This window comes from Nothoprocta perdicaria, unplaced genomic scaffold (assembly GCF_003342845.1).
Source record: "Nothoprocta perdicaria isolate Ctin4 unplaced genomic scaffold, notPer1 scaffold_14, whole genome shotgun sequence".
NCBI lineage: Eukaryota > Metazoa > Chordata > Aves > Tinamiformes > Tinamidae > Nothoprocta > Nothoprocta perdicaria.
Genome location: NW_020454538.1, coordinates 6,417,327 through 6,428,181, shown reverse-complemented (window position 1 = coordinate 6,428,181; position 10,855 = coordinate 6,417,327). Strand labels below are relative to the sequence as shown.

At 41.7% G+C, this 10,855-nt stretch overlaps 1 long non-coding RNA gene across 1 annotated transcript; it reads left to right on the top strand.

Moving 5' to 3' along the window:
* Positions 1 to 9,184: 9,184 nt before the first annotated feature.
* On the top strand, positions 9,185 to 10,409 carry LOC112943102. Its single transcript, XR_003248527.1, has 2 exons — positions 9,185 to 9,380; positions 10,054 to 10,409. It is a non-coding gene; the product is annotated as an uncharacterized LOC112943102 (long non-coding RNA).
* Positions 10,410 to 10,855: the final 446 nt, after the last annotated feature.

Sequence of the window (10,855 nt, the reverse complement as noted above, 5' to 3'; positions counted from 1 at the left end):
GATGTTGCAGTATAAACATATTGGAGCTTTCTTGTTTGCTGTGGATGGTTTTCAACTGACTGCTTCTATGATGTTTCATCGTGGAGCACTTAGAAAGTCAGATTAGTCCTCTAGCCTTGAATTGCCTTTTTAATGATGGCAATCTGAAGAGTCTTTTCTCAAGGTCTTTTTATTGTTAGAGGAAATGACTTCCAAATCACAGAGCAGTGATTTGCCAAATGCCATCCCTTTCTGCGTGGAGGGAGGGGTGCCTTGTCGGCCTGTTTGTGGTCTGGGCAACTGCAGAAGAGTTTCTGCTTTGCTGCCACTCATGCCTCTATTTTTCTGCATTGTAAAGTTCATTTAAACCATTTCTCTTTCAGGCTTCAGAACTGGTTGGCTCTGCTTTGCCTTCATAGTCTTTCCTTCTGGGTGAGCTGGCTCCAGGCTGTAGATGGAAGAAGGTTTATTGCCACATGGGCAGCAACTCACTCATCACGGTGCTCCAAGCTGATAACCACACATTCTCATACCTGTCATGCTCAGGGAACATGCAGGAAATATTTTCTTAACGTAGAAGTTAAGTAATGAAGGACAGTGTTTGGGGTTAAACTCATTATAGGTGCAAGTTGTGGGGTTAAACTCGTAACAAGTGCCAATTCTAAGCCGATCTAATTGAGCGGCAGCTGAAGGAAGCTGGGCAGTCACTAGTTTTCCTAAGAGTAAAAAGTTGCACTTTTCCTTTTACCTGCTCAGCTCTAATCAATGCGGAGCTGCAGGATCTGATTCTGCTCACATGTCACTGACATTTCTGCTTTGGAGACGCTCAGCAGCCGCCTGAACCCAACCCTGGGCACCGTGCTTGAAGCAGAGGGGTTGGACTGGCTGATCTCCACAGATCGCTCCCCATCTCAACCATTCTGCAATGCTGTTATTTAATTATTCCCATAAAAAAATCACACAGATCAGCCCTGTCACTTCTACTGCACTGGGAATGGTGAATTGTGCTTGGTGCAATACTGCAAAAACGCTGTATTTCTTGTATTTCAATGTTATATTAAAACTGAAATACATGGTTTTAAAGGAGAAAAATAAGTGCTGAATCATTTAACAAGTCCAGATCTAGGTTCATGTAAAACTGACATTTTATTCAGCTGCTCAGCAATAATTCCTACCATGTGGAGACACTATTCAAGAAGAAATAAAAAGGATGAAAAAGGCCTCTCCAAAATATTGATTGTGAAATCTCTTTGCTGGGAGAGCTGCTGTAGTCATTTTTTTTCCACGTAGGCACCCTGTGCACACTAACTAACTGGTGCCTCTTGTTTAAACCTCCACAGAAACTGCCATTTCAGCTCCTGGTGAAGAAAGAGAATTTCATGTGTTGCCATAGTTATTTTTTATCCATGGCAGTAAGTAAGTCGTGTTACATCCATCTACCCTGCCCTGGTGCAGCGAAACCCATTTTCCTGCAACATTAAGCTCACAGGGGAGGCGGATAGCCCTGTAACTGGGATTGCTGCAGTAAAGCACAGGGAAAGCTATTTTTATTCCGTGTGTGTGCTTGAAAAATGGAGCGTGTTCAGCTGAGTCATGTTCCTCGCTTAAACCTCTTCTTCCCTGCTCGGATACCCCATCCTGTGTATTAGGGATATAACTGAGTAGGTTACATGGTAGCGTGGTTTCGCTTTGCATCTTTGTGACCAAAGTGGTACTCGCTAATACCCGTCTGAGGGTAACAGATATCCATGTTGCTGGATTATGAGGAGTGACTCTGGATCTCCAGGGGGCAAATTCCATGAGCAATCCTGCTCGAGAAGAGCGAGCTCCGGGTGCTGCCTTTGCAGATGTCAGGCTGATACGTTTCTGTTTGCCTTCTTAGGGTGAATTTTGCAAGTCTGCAGGACATTATAATCAGGGATGCCTCATTCCCAGCTGTTTTTTCTGCTTGAGTGGGGGGTTTTGTTTATTTTGGTTTTGTTTCTTTTTACTTCAATTACTTTTTGCTTTAGAACATGCTTAATATAGAGTTATTTCAGTGCAATTTGTCGTTGGGGAATGATTTGCCAGAGTCAAATCTAATATTGCACCAGCGGCATCCAGGAAGGTGCTCTGCTAAAAGGATGTCAGTGCTGCTAGCAGGTGAGGTCATTGCACTTTTTTTTCTAGGAAACCTCAGCCCAAGCAAATGGAAGCCTGCAGGCATTCAAATATCTGTGAAATAATTACTCTTTAGTAATTATCCTTTTTCTTCCCTTGTATGTACCAAGATAGGAGAAATATTGCAGTAGCATGTCAGGACCTCACAGATACCATTCTTAAGCACTTATTTCAAACTGTCCTTCAGGCAGGACACCCGAGGAAAGGAAGATGGGAGTGAAAATACAGTCATGCGTGCGAGAAGCCTGCTTGTGTTATGGTAAATGTACTTGGTTTTGGATTTGGTTGGAGTTAAGGAGAATAACAGTCACAGAGCAGAAGGGCGAGGAGGAGACAGCAGAGCACGTGGGTGCTGAGGAAGGATGTGAAGAGCAGCCAGGATGAAACTGCTGTGGCGAGTCAGGAGTTCAGACTCTCCTGCAAGCAGCTTGCTTTATCCACAGCTGCTGCTTGCAGAACTTCCAAAATATTTCTCTTCTGGGTTTGGCAAAAGATCCATTTGTTTGGCTGGGGAAGCTGAACTTTCCATTTCCTCATTCATTGCATCGTTCAGTTTTGAGGGGTACTTCCAAACACTGAAGGGTTTCGCTCCATCTCAGCAAACCTTTTTCTTCCCTGTTCTGTTTCAAAGATCTCAAATTACATCAACCTTGGAGACATGCAGGCGTTGGTTATTTACACTCACAAGGGAACTTTTCTCGCTGTCTCGGAAAAGTTTGCTCATAACTGTGTTTTATGGAATGTGATATGTTAAAAAAGATGCAAATCTACTTTAAAGCTGGAGAAAGCAGTTACTCTTTCATGCTAATATTTATTTTGAAAGTCCCATTGGCAAATATATTAATGCAAAAATAGACTTTTTTGTCTATTATGCAAGAATTATGCATGAGCTGCTGTTTTGAAATTAATTTTTTTCAGATCACTTTAAACACTAGATCAGGTAACAAAATTACTTGCCCTGTAAAAATGCTTGATATTTAACTGTGGTATCCACGATTGCCAAATCTGTTCTGTCGCTCCATTTGTGCTGTGGAGTTTTCTTGTGGTGCCTTCTTTTTTCCTCTCCTGCTGGAGAACATTGCACAGTTATCAGTTATCTGTACAGTTGTCTGTAGAAATCATTTTTTTAATAACTGGAGTCAAAGGAGCTTCATCAAGATGCCCCTTATTCATTACTTGATATTGTAACTTCAGAATATTTGAATTTAACATCAAACATTTGATTTAACCTGAGTTTATAACTCTTCTCAAACATGCTGTGGCTAATAGGGGAGCTGTGCTGCCTTTATATACATATTTTTCACAACAAGAAAGAACTTTAGGCAAGATTTCAGCAAGATGATCATGAAATGTGTAATAAGGAAAGGACTAATACTTGGCATCAACATAACCTATCTACAACATCATCTTCTTGGATCTGGCCAAAAGGGTAACTTGGATAGAAGAGGGTTGCTTTACAGATGAGCATGGAACCAGAGGAGCTGAAGAAGTCTCATTTTCATAAAATGCATTTAGGTGAAGGACTGAACAAGTGCGTGTAAACTTGGAGCTGAGAGAGCTGCCAAGTGTTGAAAAGCCCAGTCAGAATCAAAAGCATAACCCTATCAGAAGACTAAAAGAGGCTCATTTGTTAGTGTTGGAAGATAACCAGCTAGATAAAGCTGAAGTTTAAAGCAGAACTCTGAAACAGAGGTATCGATGACTGTAATCTCAAAGAGCGTGGGGAAAAACTGAGGCTGCGTTTAGGTTTGCAGTCATCATCACCACAAGACAGAAGGGGAAGTGAAGCAGCAGATCTGACAAACGTTTTCACTTGTTGTCTCGGACATCTTCCACAGAGACCCCCGCGTGCAGGTGCTGACCATCCCGAGCCATGGTCACAAGTGCCCTGCGGATTACTTGGATAATGTGGCTTGGCTCCTTACTTAAGCCCTTGGGTGAGTTCTGTTTGCTTTGGGTTTGGTTTCTTTGTGTGTTTGTTTTTATAGTTCTGTTGCCGGTTATTCTCAGGACGAATTGAAAAAAAAAGAAGAGGGATGGAATGGATTTAATACCGGTAGAATGAGTTCTCACAATATATCTGCCTCAATAGAGTTGCATGTGTGTGTCTGGGAGCACATGAGCTATTTTCACAGTGTAAAGATCAAAATTCAAGTGTGTGGGGAAATCCGGTGGGCCATGTGGTCAAGCAGAAGTTATTTTACAAAGGGTTTGCTGTAGAAAAAAAAAAAAGTGTGGAGGAACAAAGCTTATTTAGAAACACAAAATGATGTTAAGTTAATCAAAGTGCCACTTTGCTAGACCTTCAAACACAAATATTTGTTGCAACTGTGTTGAATAAAAGTTTTCAAATGTTGTAGAGACTTTCTTCTACAGCCTGTAGATCTTTCTTCTAGATCATGAAGCACAAAACAGATGAGGTTTTATGTTTCTTTAACACAAATTGTTCTGAAAATACCAAAAAGCAGATAGGGATCCTAAGGACGTGGAGCTTCTGGAGAGGGTCCAGAGAAGGGCAACCAGGATGATTAAGGGAATGGAACATCTCTCGTATGAAGAGAGGCTGAGTGAGCTGGGCCTGTTTTCTCTGGAGAAGAGACGGCTCAGAGGGGATATGATTAATATGTATAAGTTCAGGAAGGGAGAATGCAGGGAGGAAGGGGACARGCTGTTCTCACTGGTGGCCAGCGAYAGGACGAGGGGTAATGGCCACAAGCTGAADCACAAGAAGTTCCGTCTCCAGGTGAGGAGCAACTTCTTTACTGTTAGGGTGACAGAGCAGTGGAACAGGCTGCCCAGGGAGGTGGTGGAGTCTCCTACTCTGGAGGTCTTCAAAACCCGCCTGGATGCCACCCTGTGCCACATGCGGTAGGTGTGCCTGCTTGAGCAGGAAGGTTGGACTAGATGATCTGTAGAGGTCCCTTCCAACCTTAAATATTCTGTGAATCTGTGAATTCTGTGAATCTGTAAATAAGGAATGAAAGAGATGCAGAAAATAAGGACAAAATCTCTTTACATCTTGGTCCTCTTTATTTGAAGAGCAGTAAAGAAGCAAGACAAAACAGCTCAGCCCTGTAACCCAGAAGTATTTTACATGACAAAATCAACGTAAAAACTGAAGCTAGTGATCAGTGTTTGCACACCTGATCAGGTTGTGAGTTGTTGTCCATATACTATATCTATTCTCTCTCCCTATTTTTCTGCTGTTTTTCACTCCTCTACTTTGTCCTTAGTGTTCTCTGCCTTTAATTTAGGCAGATACCTTGTTTTAGCCTACATGTAAATGCAAAGTTAGCTCTATGATGCTATGTACAAATTTACAATAACTAGAATGAGACCGCATAAGTGAAAAAACTTTTAAATGTGAACCTCTAGCGCATGATAGAACTTCAAAATTTCATAAATCTCTGCTGCTGCTGCTGTTCATCCTGCCCCTACCCATGAGAGCTTTGCAAGTGATTCCTCTAAGACAGGTCTAGATTCTTCCACATAGTAGAGCTGTGAACAGTCAGGCTGGGTAGAACAAATATTTATTCACTTGGAGTATTTACTAACTTGGCACTAAACTGTGGAGGGGACTGTCCTGGATGTCTAGCTCCTTTAGACATGGTGAAGTGTCACTGTTTCAAAGGGGAAAAAAAAAGAAAAAAAAAGTTTTGCATATTTCTGATAAAACCTACACCATTCATGCGACCAGAAATGTTTAGCCCAGTGATCACATCCCTCATATGTTGGTTTAAAATGAGTCTAAGTTGCAGATAAAATTTCAAGAAAATCCTGGAGTTTTTGCTCATTGTTAACAGTTCCACATTTTGATAGCACAGGTTGTGGAGTCTCCTTCTCTGGAGAAACGCAGAAGTTGCAGGACTCAACCCTGTGCCAGGCGCTCCAGGTGACCCTGCTTGGGCAGGGACTAGGTGGTCTCCAGAGGTCCTGTCCAATCTCACCCCTTCTGTGTGCGTCTTTAATGCTGTGTAGGAAACAGCCTCGGCAGGCAGGTTGTAGAGTTCCTAGGATTAGCTCTTCTGTGACCATTGTCACCATCATCAGAACAACAAAAACACACAAAAAAGGTTATCTGGCCTCTACACAAAGTGATTTCACATCTGAAGAAAATATACAGTATTCACATTATCTCCTGTAGATCATCTTGCACATGAACAGTAAATGATGAGAAGATTCAGAACAGGAAAGAGCAAAAAGTTTGATTTCCTCTGATATTGTCGGGTACTGAGTCAGCCTGAGATGAAAGCCAGACAACAGACCTGGTGAATCAGCTTGGCCCTCAGGAGAAAACTGCACTCGAACTAAACCAGTGGAGTTCAGGAAAACTAACTAAATCATTTCGACACACCAGAAACCAGTCCTTTAGCACCAACTTAGAAATAAGTTTAGACAAAACACTGAAGAAGCTCACCCCCAAAATCTTGTTCCTCTGTCACTCATTAGAAGCAAGGACTCTCATATGGTGACAAAAATTATACTGCTTTTTTCTTTCACTCCGATAAATCATCAGTGACTCACTCCAAACAATTCTTTATCAGACAGATGAAATCCAAGTACTTAAATCAGAGTATATTCAAACTCTACTATAAAAGTTTTTTATTTAAAATAAGTATATTAACAACTACTCAGAAAACATTAATGTGTTGCAGACTATCTCGGTGAAGAGCTTTAACAGGACAGATTAAAAGTTTTCTTGTGCTACGAGCTAATTGCTGTTGCTTGGCAGAGAGGTGGGTAGCAGTCATGTTGTCTCCCTGCTGTTTTCACTTGAAGGCTACCTGTATTTTTCCACTAGCTGCAGGTCCAAATAATTTAGGAGTGGTCCAGACACCGACGAAAGTGCACTTATCAATTGGAGACTCCACTGAAATTGCATGTACTTGGGAAAAGACAAGTTCAATTGAGAGGTATAGAGTAAGCTGGTATCTTGTCAATGAAGAGAACATCACAAAAACGTTAACCTCGGAACTTATCTACACCTCCAGTGTCTGCCATGAAAACAAGGATGTGCTACTGATAGAAGCGGCTAATGTAAATAGCACTGGATTTTATTACTGTGAGATAATTATTGAAATACCTTTCTGTGAAAAACTATATGGAAATGGAACAATGCTCACTGTTGAAAATAAAGGTAAGTTAGCAATAGGGTGCATGCCATCTAGCTCGTCACCATAATGTATATGTTGGGTTGTTTCCTCCCTCTCCCGTGGCCTTTCCTCAATGCTGTAGATTTCAGGAGGAGTGAGACCCAACCTCTCCTCTTCCCTAGAAGAGATTCTCTAGGCTGGAGGGGAGACAAGGAGGGAGTCTGCTCTGTGGTAAGGAGGGCTGGAGCAACCACATGGCTCCTCTGTTTATGACAGACTCATTTTGCTACCTGGGAGAAAAACGAGGTTCAGAATTCAGAATTCAGCCTTGGAGAGCATTACTATGATGAGTTTTCAAACACAGTTATTTTTAGGCACTGAAGTGACGTATGTTTCACTAATTTTAAAGACAGGATGTGTCATACGTAGAGGAACATTGACCTTGCTTTACACAGCTCTCAAGATCCGTGTCTCACTTCTTGATGATCTCCCTCTCCTTTTCTGTCTCTCTCAGCTATAGAGAAAGACAAGGTGACCAACTCTTTAGCAAATATCCCTTTGATATATCAGCAAGTCAAGTCATGGGAATAACTGCTCTATTCATCCACCAAGTCCAGTGGATGAATAAAAAAGTCCAGCAAAGTCCAGACTTCTTTACACTGTTGACAAGTAGTAGTCCAAAAGGAGACACAAGAGTCAGAAGGAATAGCTAACATATAGACAGCCATGCATAGATAACTTGGGTAGGTGGATGGACTGACTCCTCAAGTTGCTTTTCTTTTTCTGTTATGATGATGTGCTTCTATTGTCTTTTTCAATAACACATTCCTCTACTTGTAAATTACAGTTGCAGAAGCTGACTCACTGGAAAAGAGAGAGATGGCAATTTTGGCCATTATTCCCTTCTTAGTGGCAGTGGGAGGTTTGTATCTTTGCTGCAAGAAGAAACAGGAGTCAAAACTTCCTGGTGAGTGGCAGTATTTGCATTTACACAGGCTCTCAACGTTAAGTATCTGTCTGGGGTGGATGAACAGACGCACTTAGAAGGCATCACCAAGAGGAATTTCAAGATCAATTTTTGTTCCCCTGCTCTCTGCTGGGGGACCTAGAGTTGAGCCATTGGAGAGCAGTGATTGCAAAGTCAATGTGATCACACTTTCAGCCACTTGCTTGAACTATTTGTCTTCCTTTAAGACAGATCACTTCAAAGACTAAAGATCTAGGCCAGACTAAAGTATCAAAGACTTACTCATTCTGCACATTTCTTAATATATCAAACAAGTGAGGAACCAGAATGTAGCTTTGTGTTATCAGCATTACCTGCTAACATGACCCTTGGAGGAACTGGCTTTCAAGACTTGGTTGCTAATTGTAGTTAAGTTGTAAACACTTTTTAACTGATAGTTAATTTTTGTTGTAAAGTCCTGAAATGAAGGGCATAAGTTGTCACCAGAAAAAAAGGTGTGGTGCGAAGGAATGGGAGAATTGTAATGTGGGTCATGTACAGGTGGTGAGCCAGCCCATTGACACAATATTAGGGTTACAGCATGAAACTTATTCAGCTTGGGAGCTGCCAGGGATATGGAAGGGATATGTGAGACCTGAGATATAATTCAGTTTGCAGGTTTAAAAGCAAACCAAAACAAACCCCCCTGGGATTTTCACAAGTGAAGTGCCTAAGCTCCTGTTTTGGTCAATAGTGTTGGTGAGGCATGGACCTTGAGGGCTACAAACGGACCAGTTGTAGTGTCTTCTGCACACTGAGCTGACCAGCTCTCTAGACCACTTGTTGTGGCTGTTGACCAACTCTCCTTTGCTGAAGTAGAGTTTGGGAACATGGAAATAGGTGATGTCATCTGCCAGCTCAACAGCACCCTAGCCCTGTCAGCAGGGCTGTAGCCACACAAGAGCTCCGCGCTCTTCCTCACATGTGCCATTTGCTCTGGTAAAGTACCAGTAGGGCTCTCACACTGGACAATACACAAGCAGTGACCATATCTCGGTTTTGGCTAAGGCTCTGCCCGGCTTCCTATGCCAGAAGAAAGACATCAGGAGGAGCACGTGCTTCAGGCAGCCGAGCTTCATGGAAGATGTGGATTCATCAGTGAAGCAGCTGAAGAAAACCCATCGTGTAATTCTGCCGAATGGGTAAGCAGCTGGGAAGTGACTCTTACTGTGAGAAATAGACCCAAAATGAGGGCCTGGGGAGCACAAGCTGAACAGAAAGCACTCCACAAGCTGTTGTTCCTAGGAGGGCATCCTACTACTTGATTAAAAGCTTTGAAGTAGAAAGAAATATTTTATCACAAGAGGCAACACATTAAATAGGAACGAATTATATTTATATATATTTATGTACTAGGAGACTATTGGATTCTGTCAATAGGGAAGGGACACGATACGATGGAAAGGATGGCAGCAAAAGGGGGGGAAAGTCAGTATAGATAGTGGATGAAAAGGGTAAAGGAGAACACAACAGTGGCAATAATGTGGCTTTCTACATGTTTGTATGCCCGTCATCTTCAGCTGAGTTCACTCAAGGGTCTGCTCCAGCAGGCAGCAGCCAGGGAGAACAGGTAGCAGACTTCACACTCTTGTCTTTCTAATAAGATGAAAAAGTAGAGGGAAAGAAGGCCTAATTTAACTCTAATAAGGGTAGGTCCAACTTCCATTGCTAACAGGCATAAACGATTGCAAATAACATTGGAATAAAAATAGTAAAGCACCAAAATAAATGAGTATTTTGCATCTGCTATGTAACCAAACTGGTAAAAGTTATTTTGACTGAAGTTTTTCTTGTTTTTTTTTCCTTTTTTTTAAGGCTGTTTCTACATTGTATGAATCATTTGATCTTTTTTGCAATGAACCGCAATAGAAGATGACAAATCTGTTGTGACTGCTCTATCCAGCACAGCAGATGAGCAAATCCCATGAATGGGGGCAGCTCAAGAGTCAAGAACAAACGTGAGACAAGGATTTACTGTTGACTTTGACACTGAGAACTAAAGGATCATGTCATAAATAACTGATAAGCATAAAGCTCTGTGAAACTGAAAAACATACCATAATTTGCTGCTGTAATATGGACTACGTGAGTCTGCTGTCAGAAGCATGTTGGTGGGACGATGTAATATGCCAGAACAAATGTTGGTTGCAACAGTCTCTGAATAGTTTTGCCATTGACTTTATCACAAGGAGTCTGTGCATTTGGAGTGTCTGCAGTTTTAGGAGGCTATGGCTTTAACTCTACCCCCAGTATCCAGAGTGCAAAACTAATAAGAAGGGATGTGTTGTCATACTTGGAAAGCCTTCTAGATGGAACAACATTTTTCAGCCAAAGAGTTGCTTCAGGCAATTAATGCCCAATGAATGGCATTGCAATGGCAATTGAATGGCACTCATTCAACCATTAATAGGTGGGTACTACCTAGTCTCCTATGGACATTGAAATACTCCGTCTAAATGAAATTATATATTATAGAATTATATCTAATTATCATGTAATTGTGGGGAGGCTTGGAGCAAGTGGGTGTTAACACTTATTCCACTTTTGCCCATTCGAAAACTAGAGGAAGAAACTGAAGAAATAAAGATCTGATCAGAGATGAAAAGTACTGAGAGCA